The following is a 16190-nucleotide window of genomic DNA, read 5'->3' as shown; positions in this document are numbered from 1 at the left end:
AGAATAGTGGTTAAGAGCACAGACTCTAGAGCCAGATTGCTGGGTTCCAAACTCAGCTCCACTACCCACTAACTCAATGACCTTGGCAAATAATTGAATCTCTCTATGTCTCAGTATTATCACTTGTAATGTGGGAATGACAATACTACCTATTTCATAGGATTTTTGTAAGGATTAAATATGCTACTTTTTAAAATTTATGCATCTGGTACATAGTAAGTGCTGATAAATATTTGTTAGATATCAGTAATGTTAACCAGGGCACAACTCAGGGTGGGGAGGTACAGCAGGAAGGATCTGGGAGAGTTAATAAGTATTTGAGGGTCTGAGACCATCTTGGAAGCTAAAAGAGCCTAATGAGCTAGGAAACGCTAAAACTATTTTACAGCCTAGAGTTGCATAATGGAGCTACAGACCTCTCGAACTTGGATGCAGCTTTGAAATCTCCAGCACGGCAGTTCTTAACTGGGATCTGACCACGTGCCCCTGGAAACCCGCCACCCCTCCTATAGCATACAAGAGTGATGCTGTACATCAACAGGCATATATGTGTGTTTTGCTACCCAGACTTTTCATCAGACCCGTGGGGCACTCATGATCCCCAAAAGGCTAAAACTCCCTACTAGCTCATCTCCCTGACATTATAGTTATGGCCAAGAGAGAGGCAATCTAATATTTCAACTGAATTGTCACATTTGGCTTTAGGTACATGTCCCCAGAAGAAAATGAGGTCAAAGAAAACATATTCTACTCCCAAATTCTAGCATTTTCCAATTGAAAGGACTTAGTAGCTTTTCAAATAGAATCCTGCTACATTTATAGATGAGGAAGCCAAGTTCTAGTGCGGTTAATATGACCTACTCAGCATCCTAGAGAGAAACAGAACCATGAAGAACCAGGTGTCCTGGCTCAGCATCTAATTTTCCCCCACAGTAATACTTTGGTGGCAAAAACATCCCACCAGCTAATTTCATGGGCTGGCCCCGCTCATAATTGTTAAGTGTTCTAAACTGGAGCCCTTTTAGTGTGGTTGCTAAGGGCAGCCAGGACCAAGGGGCTTCAAACATTCCTTTCATTGCTTTAAGCTTCAGAGTGATTAGAATTAGTCACACATAGGGAAAGAAATAGGAAAATAAAGTGACAACTTTTCTACTAGCCCGATTTATCATTGGGAAGCTATTTCACCATCTACTTTTTGCTTCTTCCTCTCCTTGGAGAAATCTCTAAGAACGCCTCTCTCAGTGCGGTGTGTGTCCACAATTATGAGCCTAAGAGGCACAGAAAGAGTAGTTATATATTAAATCTGCACAAACAAACCAATTTCTAGATACAGATTGCTCTTTCCAGGGTGGGGGTGGGGGTGAGTGACACTGATATTAAACACAATTTAATAGATTCACCCATGAGGATTATATTGAGTCTGGTATCAGGTTCTGATTAAACAAGGTTTGTATGCACGAGAGAGAGAGAGACAGAGAGAGAGACTGTGTATGTGTGTGTGTGTGTGTGTGTGTGCCTTCACTTAAGTTTAGATACAAACTTGAATAGCCTGGCTAACAGCTCTAGGACTTTTCTGTTGCCAGGATGGCTTTGCCATTTCTACTGGACTTTTGACTAAAGTCACACCGGAATTATCAGGAGATCCAGGCCACTTTATTTCTGTGGAAAGGAAGGGAAACAAGAAAAAAGAGAGAAAAGGCATGTACAGTTGTTAGCCTGGTTGCCATTTAAGATTCAAAGATTATTCAGACTTCTTGTTAAATGTAACGCTGCAAAAAAAAAAAAATTCCCTTAGCACTGATTGACAATTTCACTTTTACTGCTGGAGGAGGAAGGTTTTACCTGTGGTTCCAAACTGTATGACATAAATTTCAAAATAACAGGTCTAATTGTGGTTTGTGTTCCATATTTATTTTTACTTTTTTATTATCTAGTTTTCCTCCCTAAAGCGTCCTCCCACCCCTACCCCTTCTCTTTCTGAAAGGATGCAACACACAGCCTTTTCCCCAGTCTCCAGCTAATAGTAACACCTTCATTTTATCAAATGCTGGGCTCAGGGAGGAGCCGTGGAGTCCGCCCCAAATGATGAACAGCCAAGAGCCCGCACCCTCTCGGGGAGGTCCTGACTAATTTCTCTTCATGGCACATAAAGCTGAGTCGGTGACCTTTCTGCCTGAGCCACGGACAACACACTACATGACTAACTCGAAAGTGGGTCACTCTCAGGCAGACAGGCCAGAGGAAAGGACACTTAGCACTGAGGAATTAATTGTGCCTTCTCAGACCTTCCTGGCCCCGTGAGGAAGATAGCTTCTTCCCCTCAGCACCTTGCTTACCTGATCCATCCGCCTGTTTTTTTGTTTTGTTTTGTTTTGTTTTTCGTTTTTTGTGTTTTTTTCAGGTACAGATTGAGCTAGTCCACTTTCAAAGAATTGAGATAAATCAGAAGGGGCTGGGGGAGAGAGGAAGGAAGACAACAGTGAGGGAACCAGAGGAAGAAAAATGGCCTTAAATCTTGCTCTAGGAAAAAGAATCACATGTTGTAGAAATCCCCCGAAGAGCAGTACAGGTAGTTAGAGCCAGACTATCATTGCCCCTCCTCCAAGTTGGGTAGGGAGGCAATTTTAGGCTATTTCCACATCAATATTTGCCTTCATCCATGTGAGTTTTTATAAAGGTAGATGATCTTAAAGGCAGTTGAAACTGCAGATATGTTAATTAAATTAATTAATCACTGAAGCTTATTCCAACTGCAGCCAAGCCTAATTTCCCAGGGGGGTCTGCTGGCTTCCGCGAAATGAGGGGCAGTGAGGAGTTGGCACTATCAGGTACAGCCCCCTGAGACCGAACAGCAGAAAGTAGGGGAGACCCAGCCAGCTGATTCCCCCATTTGGGTCTGCTCATTTCTCAGGGTTATAGCACCCAGTAGCAGCTTTTCAAAATATCCAAGTGCAGGAGGAAATCAACTCTCTGAAGGTCGAAGAAGCCTCCTTGCATCTCCCTTAAATGTTGTTCCCATCTGGCCACTCTGAGTCCGCAAGCCTTCAATCCAAAGACTGTTTATTAGGCACCTTTCCGAAGGGCTATTTTTCTTTCGCAGCCTCTATTTCCAGACCCCTGAAGTGAGGTCTCAAGGATCCTGAGCCTGTTTCCTCTCTGCCTGTCACCAGCAGACCCAGTACACTCCAGAAGGTTTCTGGGACCCATTAGTGCTGCTTCAGGTGGACAGGCAGAAAATGCAAATGCAAGTTCAGGAGGTCTGATGCTGGGAAATAAATGACCCCAACAATAGTGTGGCAAGAGCATCCTGGCCTCTGCAGGGAACAGCTCCTACTGGGAGCTCCCTTCCCCACAGGCAAACAAAGGATGTCTTTCCCCTACCTCTCAGCCAACGAGGTTGAAGTTGTGACCAAAATGTGACCTCTAATTATGGCCACTAGTTCTCCCCTTCCCTTTTTGAACACCAAAAGGCAAAGTGGGAACAAAAGACATTTTTCTTTCTATTTTTAACACAGTGTATATTAGCAATAAATTAACACTCCCCTTCCAGCACCTTTTAAGCACCAGCAGGGGCTAATTCTTTTTACTATAGTGTCTTCCTAAGAGCAGCCAATGGATCATGCTGTCACAGAACGCAACACAGCAAAATAGCCCCTGAAACTGGCATTCTCACAGTCCCATACTGCACATCTTCTGGAAGCTACTTTGTGGTGTGATATTGCTGTTCCCCTGTTTGGCACAGTGGGAGGAGGGGAGATTAATGCAAATGATGGTGACTTGCAAGGGAAAACTGCTACCTTTTTCTTGACTTTTCAGTATTTAGAAGGAGTGTGAAAGAAGAGATATGACCGAGAAAAACCTGAATTAACTCTTCATTTGCCACATCTTTTGTCAGAAATATCATTCCATGCCCTACTAAATTGCAATCACTAGGTCTCATGTCCTTCATTGTGGGTACTGATGATCAAAATTAAAACTTCCTTATCTTTCTCTCACAGGTCCAAGCACCCATACCACTTCTTACAAGACCGTTTATTTACATGTCAGCGCCTACTCAGGTTGTTGGGAGAGATGAAAGTTTTCTCCCTAAATTTTTTCATTTTAAAGCCACTAAAGGCCGGGCGTGGTGGCTCACGCCTGTAATCCCAGCACTTTGGGAGGTGGAGGCGGGCGGATCACAAGGTCAGGAGCTCGAGACCATCCTGGCTAACATGGTGAAACCCCATCTCTGCTAAAAATACAAAAAATAGCCGGGGGGTGGTGGCAGGTGCCTGTAGTCCCAGCTACTCGGGAGGCTGAGGCAGGAGAATGGCATGAACCCGGGAGGCAGAGCTTGCAGTGAGCTGAGATAGCGCCACTGCATTCCAGCCTGGGCAACAGTGCAAGACATCGTCTCAAAAAACAAAAACTAAAAGCCACTAAAGAGGAGTTGATGAGATTTCAAAATCAGATGTCTTGAGCATTTCCTGAACAGGCAGAATAATTTCATGTTACCAATCAAGAATACTACAGGGGTTCCAAGTCTGTCCAGAACATTTTAATGCCATTGTGGTTAACAGTCTGGACAGATCTTGAAACCGTAGAATAAATAGTCTTGATCTGCCTGTTCTGGGAATGCTCAAGACATCTGATCTCGAAATCTTACCATTTTCCCTTGACTTTAGTGTTGAAATGCAGGCTTTATGGAGCCAGATATCTGGATTCAAGTTCCAACTCTGCCAACTATGAAGCTGTGTGACTTTGAGCAAGTGGCCTAACCTCTCTGCTCCTTGGTACTGTCATTTATAAATGGGGCTATTCATAGTAACTGCCTATAGGGTTGTTATGAAGAGTAACTGAATTAATACATATAAAGTGCATAAGAGAGTGGTGCCACATGTGTCACAAAAGAGCCTGTGAAACAACTCAATAAATATCAGAGTCTGCACAGTGTCTCTCATTCTCCTTTTCAACAACTGCTTGAATTTCTAAATCTTGAAGTGTTCACAGTGGAAATAATCTTCTGCCCTGATATGGTTTGACTGTGTCCCCACCCAAATCTCATCTTAAATTGTAGCTCCCATAATCCCCACACGTCCTGGGAGGGACCTAGTGGAAGGTAATTGAATCAATGGGGTGGGTTTTTCCACGCTGTTCCCGTGAGAGTGAATAAGTCTCATCAGATCTAATGGTTTTACAAAGGGCAGTTCCCCTGCAGACACTCTCTTGCCTAACACCATGTAAGATGTACCTTTGCTCCTCCTTCACCTTCTGCCATGATTGTGAGGCCCTCCAGTCACGTGGAACTGTAAGTCTATTAAACCTCTTTTTCTTTATAAATTACCCAGTATTGGCTATTTCTTCATAGCAGTATAGAAATGGACTAACACATGTGCCTCCCCAAAGACTTGATGTACCGTCTCAGACCACAGCTGCAAGTTAAACCCCACATGAACAAGAACAGTGTACTTGCTACAGTGGCCCCTGTGCCCAAGGTCTGTGCAAAACTTTCAGATGCTCCTTGTGAAAATGGCCAAATGAGACAGAGCCTATGCAGAAGCCACCTCTACCTCACAATAAAATTCCAGACTGTTGGACTTTAAGCTCCTGTCTCTTTCTCAGCTAGACTGTGGGACTAATAAAGACCTTGACCTTCTTAGACAAGGAGCAGCCATCCACATGTACTTTTGGTTCTGGGTTAGCTGTTCTAAGAAAAAAAATGCTGGTAGATGGTGAACTAAAGTATATAGAATTTCTGAAAGGCAGACAACAAAACACTGACAGGAAAAATATTGCTGCCTCCCACAGGCACTGCAATAGAACAAGGGTTTGTTTAGCCTGGGGGTATTTTCCTCTCTTTTCTTTGTTGTGAAAAAATAGGAAAGAGACCACTGGAGGAAGGAAATCTTCCAGAGGTGGAACAACAACCCATTTTTATCTCCAAATCCTAGGCCACAATTCCCAGTCCCTCCCTCTCTCCCATGCCCCAAGGTAAAAAATTGGGTGCAACATCAAAAAACGTAGCAGAGAAAGATTGCCAGGGCTGCTGAAATAAAGAGAAGATTTTGACCAAGAATCCTTCTTTATGGACTTTTATAACGTTGGGGAACTCCCCACCCTCTAATGGCCACATGCCCCTTTGCTCATAGTGGGGTGAGCTCCACAGACAGGAGAGCAGCTCAGAATATTTATGTGGCTGCTCCAGCCAGCCAGGAAAGGAAAGACAAGAGAGGATGACCACTAGAAAAATGGCAGAAAGACAACTAGAATTCTTCTGCCTTTTGAGCCAGATATAAATTAGGGAAGCCCCAAAGTCCTCTTAATCCTGCTGCTGATCAGACATCAAGGCCATACATAAACTGCATTCAATCACAATTGACACAGTTAAAATAACATTACAGGTCTGGTTAAACCTCTAGGAGCTGGAGGATTTAAGAGTTAAGATTCCAAAAGCAAAAGACTATTGTCCCAAGCACCTTTGAATTTGTGACTGCAGCAAGAATTTCAGCAAAGGTTGATCTTGGGAATTGCAATCTGGGCCTGTGCTAGTCAGCTGTTTCTTCACATCTCACAGGAAAGACTTGGTAAGGTCCTCTCTTGGATTGGAAAATAAGTCTCTGTCCCAGGCACCATATACACCAAGGCCCTGAGCATGTGTTAAGAATGGAGCATCTTCACTGGAAAAAAATCTCCCTTCCCTTAGTGGTGTTGTGGGTTGAATTGTGTTCCTCCAGAAGTAGGAAGAACTTTCATCCAAGATGACTGGTGATATGCTTTGGCTCTGTGTCCCCACCCAAATCTCATGTCAAATTGTAATTCCCAATGTTGGGGGAGGGACCTGGTGGGTGGTGATTGGATCATGGGAACAGATTTCCCCTTGCTGTTCTCGTGATAGGGAGTGAGTTCTCAAGAGGCCCTGGCCGTTTGAAAGTATTTGGCACTTCCTCTTTCACTCTCTTTCTCTCTCCTGCTCCACCATGTGAAGATTGTACCAGCTTCCCCTTTGCTTTCCACCATAATTATTAGTTTTCTGAGGCCTCCTAGCCATGCTTCCTGTACAGCCTGCAGAACTATGAGTCAATTAAACCTCTTTTCTTCATATATTACCCAGTCTCAGGTAGTTCTTTATAGCAGTGTGAGAATGGACTAATACAACTGGTGTCCTTATATGAAGAGGAAAATTTGGTCACAGAGAAAGGAAAGACAGGCAACTAAAGACAGAGGCAGAAGTTAGAGTTATGTTGCCACAAGCCAAGGAATGCCTGGGGCTACCAGAAGCTGAAAGAGACAAGACAGTATCATCCCTAGGGCTTTTGAGGGAGCACAGCCCTTGAATGGGAGGTCCTATGCCTGGGATGATCAGGAGTGGATTCCCAGAGGAGGTAACATTTCATGAAATAATTAGTCAAGATTTGTCAAGCAGAAATAACAGTCAGATAGAATGGCATGTACAAAGTCATAGGGGTATGAAACAGCCTCGTGTTTTAGGGAACTCCAGGTCACATAGTATGGCTGTAGCAGGAAGGGCACACACCTTGATGGGAAACCTTGGTTTCGGACTTCTGGCCTCCAGAACTGGGAGAGAATACATTTCTGTTGTTTGAAGCCACCCAGTTTGTGGTGCTTTATTACAGCAGGCCTAGGAGACTAATAGAATTGGCTTTAACCCTTTCCTCAGCTTACATGCCTCCTGTCTCCATCTCTAATGACTGCAAACCATCAGAGGTGCAGAACTCAAGCAGAAAACCCCCAAAGAGCAAGCTTGGCCTACTAGCATTGAGCAGCAAGAGAGGGGAGAATATAATGTCCTCCTTCCTGATGCCAAATGCTGTCAAACCAAGGCCAGTCTGTCTTCCTGGTCAAAATCCACAGTGGCTGAAACAACTTCCATGCAGGTCACAGTGACTACAAAATCTGAACCAAGGGTTCCACCCAGGTGATCTCTCTCTCTGTCCCCCACTAGGCCTTAGCCTAAGCCAGCACAGCATTTTAAAGTGAGGGCTTAATCCTCCAGGGCTTAGCAGCCCAGCCTAGCATCTGAGGCCCAGAAGCCAGAGTGGAGGAAGGGGAACCAGGAGGCAGGAAGAGGGGGCCCAGGCTTCCTGTTTTCTCTTACTCTGGCTACAGGGCTACTACGGTGTAGAAGAAAGATTAAAACAAAGCTTGCTGCACTTGGGGAGTTAAATATTACAAACATTTTAAACAACCCAACTGGACCTCCTAATTGTGTGGCAAAGGCTGCAAGTTGTAAAGTTGGGAGTCTTGGCTCAAATGAAAGCCTCTCTCTGAATAACAATTTATTTTAATTTGTGATGTCTCATACTGTCCATATGGCGGGTCTTCATGGGAAAGCAACTGTCTCACAGTTGACGGGGACATCTGAAGTATGCTTTTTTGGCGTACAGGGGGATTTTTTTTTTTTTCATTTAAATCAGTGACTTGATTGAGAAGCAGAGTTTGAAAACATTTCTCTAATGTTTCCAGCATTTTTACAACTGGAAATTTATCATCTACTCATGGAAGTTACAAACTGATAACCGTTTCTCAACCAAATTGCCACACTTTTAGGCCAACACCAGTTTGTAATAGCGGAGTTCAGTGGGCATTCATTTGAAAACAGAAAATCCTATTTGGATGCCTTTCTTTAAACAACAACCCAGAAAGCATGTGAAGAATGTTATGACCTAAAGTAGGAGCTGCTTTGCTTAAGCGTCCCAGACAAATGTTGTGTAGCGACTTCTAGAATAATCTACAATACATCTCTGGGAGAGTGCCAGGATTTCCAGACAACTCTGGGTAGGATGCTCGTTCCACCACAGATATGGTGACAGTCTTTACTCTTAGAGAGTCTTCGAACCACATGCTAGGCCCCAGGGGTGTGATGGGGAAAAGAAACTTGTTTGTTCTTTTTTCACCTTTCTCCTCCCAGGCTTTTTACCAGCTGCTCTTCCAAGGGAGAGAAAAGAGATTCTAACAGAATCTCAATTTTTCCCAAACTTATGGCTCTGCAGGGAAAAGGGGAATAGGTGAGGTGTCATGAAGTCACTACGCACGCTGATAAAGTCACATTCTTCTACAAAAACCTCACTACTCAAATGCCAGATCCCCTGAGAGGTTTTCCCTGACTGTGGCATCAAAGAAAGCATCCCTGAATAAATGAATGAAATCTTCAGAGGCTCCCTTTTACCCACATGTTCTAGAATTTACTCCTCTGTGGGTTTCAAAGTTCCCTTCCATTTTGCCCCTACCTCTTCCCCATATCTTTTTGCCTTTTACTACTATCTTTGTCATCACCCTCACACCAGCTAAAAAAAATTACTGACTTTCTTTACTAGTGATCCCTGATTGTTGTTTGTTTGCTTGTTGGTTGGTTGGGTTTTTGGGTTTTGTTTTGTTTGTTTTTTGCTTAAGCTGCTCCCCTGGTCATCTGGGCATTCTGAACTTTTCCTTTCCACATCTTCCCCAGAAAAGCATTTCCTATATGTTTAGCCAAGATTAGGTGCTTATAAGACACCCAGAATAAGTATATTCATAAAACATCCACTCTTCTTACAATACACTAAAAACCCATTTGAGCAGCTAACACTAATTGTGGCTTGAAAAAAATATGAGCAAGTAAGACAATTATTCAATTAACCGCAAAGTTGGGAAGTTAGAAACCATAAAATCTCAGAGCACCAAGGGCTGATGGAGTCCAGGAAAACACCAAAGAGAAGCAGCAGGCTTTGGGCTATCCCTGACTGATATGTAGGGTTCAACTAGAGCAGGCTCTCTCACCCTAGACACTAGTGACATTTGGGGCAGATTCTTCTTTGTCGAGAGGGCTGTTCCTGTGCATCGTAGGATGTTTAGCAGCACCCCTGGTCTCTACCCATTAGATGTCAGTAACACCCTCTCCCCAGTTGTCATGACTAAGAATGTCCCCAGACATTGCCAAATGTCCCCTGGGCCAGGGGAGAAGTTGCCCCCAGCTGGAAACCATTCATAGATGGAAGAAGAAAGAGGACATCAGAACTTAGAGAGTGCTGAGAAGGGCTTGCTCACTTCACTCAGAATCCTAACTAGGTCCACAATGCACCCAGTTACAAATCTGATTTATTTAGGGTGTACTAGGGAGCTTTCTATGTATGCTTTGTACATGTTCTATTAAGCCTATACCCTGCGTTAAATTGGGATTGAAATTGATGTGGTTTCCAAATGCTTTAGTCATAGAACCCTTTGTTCCAGTGAAATCTTATCCAGAAGCACAAATACTAAGGACATAAGCAGAGTGGTTTTGGTTGAAACTTGAATAGAGAATCTTCCCCTCCCAATACGCATCTCAGCCCTGCCCAATGGTCTAATAGCACAGCAATTCCTGGTGTGTTTCACTGTATCGTAACCACGAGAGAGGCAAAGGTGACATCTCACTCTACCAAACTAACTGTAATATTGTGGTACCAGAAAAGGAGCAATGGATTAGGAGTTGCAAAACCTGGAACATTTTACTAACTGCCCGTGTGACTCTGGGCATGTTCCTTAACCTCTCTGAACTTGTGTTTCTTGGTTATAATCTTTAAGACCCCTTTCAGCTTCAAAATGTTATGAATAAATAAGTACAACTGTATCACATTATCTGTGGGCCCAGGATGATGATGATTATGATTATAAACAAGCTGATTATTTATAATGTCCCCTAAAATTCTCTTTTAGGGGCAAAGGAGAACGGGGAAGTGACTGTGATCTCTCAAATTCTCTTTGACTAGCACTTTGGCTTTTGCTTGGTTTATTCATGCTTGAAATTCACTCATGCACGATCTGGCTGGCCTTTCTTCAAACGATCATGCTAAATGGGGTCACAAGTGGAGGTGAGAATGAATATTTTAAAAATTCAGAATGAAAGTGAAAAATCTGGGACGCTTGCCAAATCCATGAAGTTAGAATAAGACTCTTAAAAATGACATGCAATAGATTCTATTATGAACCAGCAAAATCCCAGAATGAAAGTCTAAACATAGCAATAACAAGAAGCACATAAGTTGCGGAGCCTGAAATCATCTCTCTCCAACCTCAGGGGCTCCACTAGCCAGCTCTCAGAATGAGAGGGTCTCGCGCAACAAGCAGAGGCAGAAGAGACAGAACGTTCTCATCCCCTGCCTTGGAACAACTTTCTGTCTTCTCTTACCGCTGCACAAGAAGTGAATGGGAATGTGTGTCTTTACTTTCTGTTTTTGCTCCTTCTTTGTAAAAGAAGAAATGTAAGCCTCACTGCAACTATCTAATACCACAGGGAAATAGCACAAAACCACAGCTACCAAACAATGATGCTAAAATCCACAGCTATGTTTCTATTCAAATATGATACCATATTAACAAATTCTCTATTCAGGGAGTACTTCTGCTCTCTTTTATTTTAAACATAAATGAGATGCTATGCTTGTCACAGATAAATGATGATTTTTTAATTGGAATGTAAAAATGTTTTCCAATTATCCAGCAACCTGATTCTTAGGAGAACATGACAGACACGTGAACTACTTTAGAAGTTTAAAAAGAAAACATGCCAGTAGTGTATGTGTGTCAGGGGTGGGGGGACAGTGGGACCTCTGTGGTCAGTGAGGACAACTCGAAGTTCTCCAAAGCTATTTAATACTGATAACTGGCAGGAGAATGGAAAAGTTTCTTTCATGGAGTTGTTTTTGTTTTTTCCAGAAGTGATTTCTCCTCATACTAGAAGTGCTGAAACTGTACTAGTATTGCTAATTCCTTGCATTTTTATTTATTCACTTTGAATAAACAAAATGTGGACATAGTGAAAAAAATTCAAACAACGCAAAGTGGCATACAGTGAAAATTGAGTCAATCTTCTATTTCAGTCTCCCAGTCCCTCTCCCTGTTACTAGAGCCTCATGTTTTTGAAGATATTGATTCTATGCAGTGCACATACATATACTTGTTTATTTACATACATATTTTGTTATATATATGCTGTTTCATATATGTTATTATAGATATACGCATGTATGTGTATACATATAAGAACTTCCTTGTTATACAAATGGTAATGTATCCTCCCCTTCTGCACTTTTTTCCCTCTGTCTAATAATATGTAATAAAGATGGCTGCCGGGCGCGGTGGCTCAAGCCTGTAATCCCAGCACTTTGGGAGGCCGAGACGGGCGGATCACGAGGTCAGGAGATCGAGACCATCCTGGCTAACACAGTGAAACCCTGTTTCTACTAAAAATACAAAAACTTAGCCGGGCGAGGTGGCGGGCGCCTGTAGTCCCAGCTACTCGGGAGGCCGAGGCAGGAGAATGGCGTGAACCTGGGAGTCAGAGCTTGCAGTGAGCTGAGATCCGGCCACTGCACTCCAGCCTGGGTGACAGAGCGAGACTCCGTCTCAAAAAAAAAAAATAAATAAAAATAAAAAAAAAATAAAGATGGCTGCAAATTATTTGCCATTACTGCCATTAACAGTTGAAGTCTATTTCCTGTCCTCTTGAACCTAGGCCTGCATGTGACTTGCTTTGACCAATAATATGTGACAGAAGTGATTCAGTGTAACTTCCAAGGAGGAACTTTCTGAGATTTGCAACTTCCATCTACACATGCTTGGGATATTCCCTCTTGGAACCCAGATGCTATGCTGTGAGAATCCCAAGGTGTAGGGAGAGGGGATCCAAGGTGCTCTAAACAATAACCCCAACCAGCACCAACAGCCAGTCATGTTAGGGAGTCATTTTGTATGTTCCAGCCCAGTTGAGCCTTCAGATGACTTCAGCTCCAGCTGACAGTACCTGGGGCAGAAGAATAGCCCAGCTGAGCCCAGTCAATCCTCAGAATCATCAGAAATAATAAAGGATGGTTGTTGTTGTACGCCACTAAGTTTTGGGGTAATTATTCCATTTCAACAGAGTATATAAGTCTGCTTCATCCTTTTAAATAATATTTAAAACAATAGCTACCATATATCTATATGCTTACTATGTATCAGGCATTGTTCTAAGCGTTTTATATATGTTGACTCATTTAGTTCCTACTAACTCTAAACATTTTTTATGGAGATATATCATCCCCATTTTACACAAGGAACTGAACTGTAGGGAAGTTACATAACTTGCCCAGTATCCAAGTGAGTAATCAACATGACTGGGATTCAAGTTCAAGTCTTTGACTCCAAATGTTTTCATATAAAGTACTACCTTAGACCACCTCAGAAGCTACTTTATTTAACTAGTCCTCAGTTGGTGGACATGCCAGTCATTTCTAATCATTTACCTGTAAAAATAAGGTTACAGTATCTCCTTGTACATACTTTTCTGAGCATATGCAAGAAGAAGCCATTCTTTTCCAGAAAGTGGAGGTATGAATAGATTCAATTTATTTTGCTGCACAAGTGTCAGAAGATATATGTTGGGTACAGAATGTCAGGTGCATCCAACTCCAGTCAAGATAGAGTTCCAGCCCATTTGGCCTTTGGCACTCAGTGCCAAAAACTTCATCAGGACATATGAGGATCTGGTGACCCCAGAGAGAATATGTATCTTATTTTCGTTTGGGCTCCAAGTGGGGCAAGTAATAAACTAACTTTCCTCAAAGTACCCTATGCCTTAATGTATATTTTTATAGGAATTCTCAGACACCTGAAAAGGATATTTGGAAAGTAACCTATGAACCTTGACCTGTGACATGTACAATAAATCTGCCACCACAATCACTGCCAGTTCTGAGGAATCAATGGCCATATTTATAAGGCACATATATAAAACTCCATGGCTGTATATCTCCCCAGAACCCACTCTAATATAAGCACCATTGGAAAGGAGGCAGATGGACATAACCTCTTTTCACGATTGCCTGGCTGTCTCTAACACCTCTGAAGTTAGATTTCTATCTTCTACAGGCTAGAGATTGAATGGCGGACACCTGCTGCCATCTCAGCAGCCTCTGGGCCCTACCTTCTGAACTGCCTAGAGGGTCAGAGAACCAGCCCCTTCTGGCTATAGGGAAGGGACTAGAACAGCAGATTTTTGATATTTGAAAGCTAACAAAATCTGTTTCTATCCATTAAAATAGAAAATGAATTAATACTGTGTAGTTCTAAATGCTAATAAGATAATTATTTAATTATCACATTTAAAGGATATTCGCTTAAAAGCCTCACTTCTGTTCCTGCATATGGATTCCTCCCCTACCATACAAAGCCTTGGGGAAAAAAAAAGAAAACATGGCAAGGTATGTTGCCCTTGTCTTTAGAACAGAAGGAAGGGGTTTTACAGTATGTTGTTCAATGCCTTCCTTGAATAGAGAAGTAAACTGAGTTCCAGAGAGGAGAGATGATTTGCTGAAGGTACTCATCGTTGGTACATCGGTTAGCTATAACCGAAATGATGTGTGTAACGAACTGCTCCAAACCTCGGTGTCTTAAAACATTAACTCTTCTCTGACTAGGAATTGATTGATTTAGACCAGACTCAGGTGGGCTCGATGCCAAGCCGCTGGTTGATTTCTGGTCTTTCCCATGTGTTTCTCAACCCTTAGACCAGCGGGCTAGGCTAGTCAGAGTGTTGTTGTTTTCTTTCCTCATGGAGAATGTAAGATGTGCAGAACAAACCTAATCACATAAGCATATTTCACACCTGCATTAGCAGTATGTCTGGTAACAGTTTATTGGCCAAAGCAAGTCACATGGCCAACTCCAACATCCACAGGGATGTATTCTCTGCTTCTAGTGGTAGGAACTACAAAGACACACGGAAAAGGGCATGAATGCACGGAGGGGTGAAGAATTGGAGCTATGAAGAAATCTACTACGGTTGGTGAGTGACTGAGTGAGAATCAGAACCCACAGCTCTTGACTCCCAGCTGAGTTCCACGGTTCTGTTTGTAAATAGTTTTTGTTTCTCTGTCTTAGAAGCTGTTTCTTCAAGCTAATGAAGGGTTTGTAAAGTTCCAAACAGAAGTGGGGGGCCGGCAGTGAGAAAAAGTAAAGATGGTTCCACTCTCTAGGATAAAGCCAATGGAGATACTGGGCAATTCCTTTTCCATCTTCTTGGATGCAGAGTCCAAGGCAAGCAGCCAACTTTGTGTCCATTTCTGGTAGTACTTAGCTCTGTGTGCAGTGAGCTGGACTCTCTAATAGCTGGGAGTGATGGGCTGTGAGTTCTGATTCTCACTCAGTCACTCACTAACCATAGTAGATTTCTTCATAGCTCCAATTCTTCACCCCTCCATGCATTCATGCCCTTTTCCATGTGTCTTTGTAGTTCCTACCACTAGAAGCAGAGGATACATCCCTGTGGATGTTGGACTTGGCCATGTGACTTGCTTTGGCCAATAAACTGTTAGCAGGCATATTGCAAACGGAAGTGTAAAATACGCTTATGTGATTAGGCTTTTTTTTGTGCACATCTCATGAACTGTGTACACAGTATGAGCTCCAGAATCAGACAGAAATGAGTGTGCACTGAGCTACCACTGCCTAGTTGTATGACTTAGGACAAGTCACTCTGTCTCTCTGAGCCTCAAGTTCCTTCTATACATCATCATCTATGTTCTTTCCTCTTCCAGCTTAATGCAGACAAGCTCAGTGACTTTGAAAGTCATTCTAAGGAAATGTAAAGAAGCTTGCATTCCTGAAGCCCTGCTTGGAATATCCAGTTTTTACTTTACAAGTGCAAGTGTTCCATTGTGTGTGAGTCATCATGCCCATCTGGTTTTTTCTTGTTGCAGCAGCTACGGTTACCTTAACTGATGCAGTCTTATTATTTACTCTGCTTTGTACTGATGAGGAACCTGTGGCTTAGGTTATATAGCTTGCCCAATGTCACACAGCTATTAAGTGGTGGCTCTCATTTATGCATCCAAGTAGTCTGTCTCCAGAGCACCTGATCTTAATCACCACACTCCTCTGATGCTCATTAATAATAGTATCAGTCTCACAGGTTGGATGTATGGAATAAACGAGCTAACGTTTATCAAGTCCTCAGCACAATATCTGCCATACAGAATCACACAGTAAATACAGGCTGTGGATGGAATATGATGTTCCCAGGTAACATGTAATGTAAGATATGTTCCCTTGAGGTCGGGAATAGGACAGAAAGCCTCAGAAAAACTTCCAATAAATACTTTCTGTTGAGAGTATTTTAGATGATACCAACATAATTTCATTTGATCTTCACAGTCAACCTGTAAGGTGTGTGAAGGGTGTCTCATTGCCCCTAAATC

Source organism: Macaca nemestrina, chromosome X (genome assembly GCF_043159975.1).
Source record: "Macaca nemestrina isolate mMacNem1 chromosome X, mMacNem.hap1, whole genome shotgun sequence".
Lineage (NCBI taxonomy): Eukaryota > Metazoa > Chordata > Mammalia > Primates > Cercopithecidae > Macaca > Macaca nemestrina.
The sequence above is the reverse complement of the archived record's forward strand: the minus strand, read 5'-3'. Positions refer to the sequence as shown.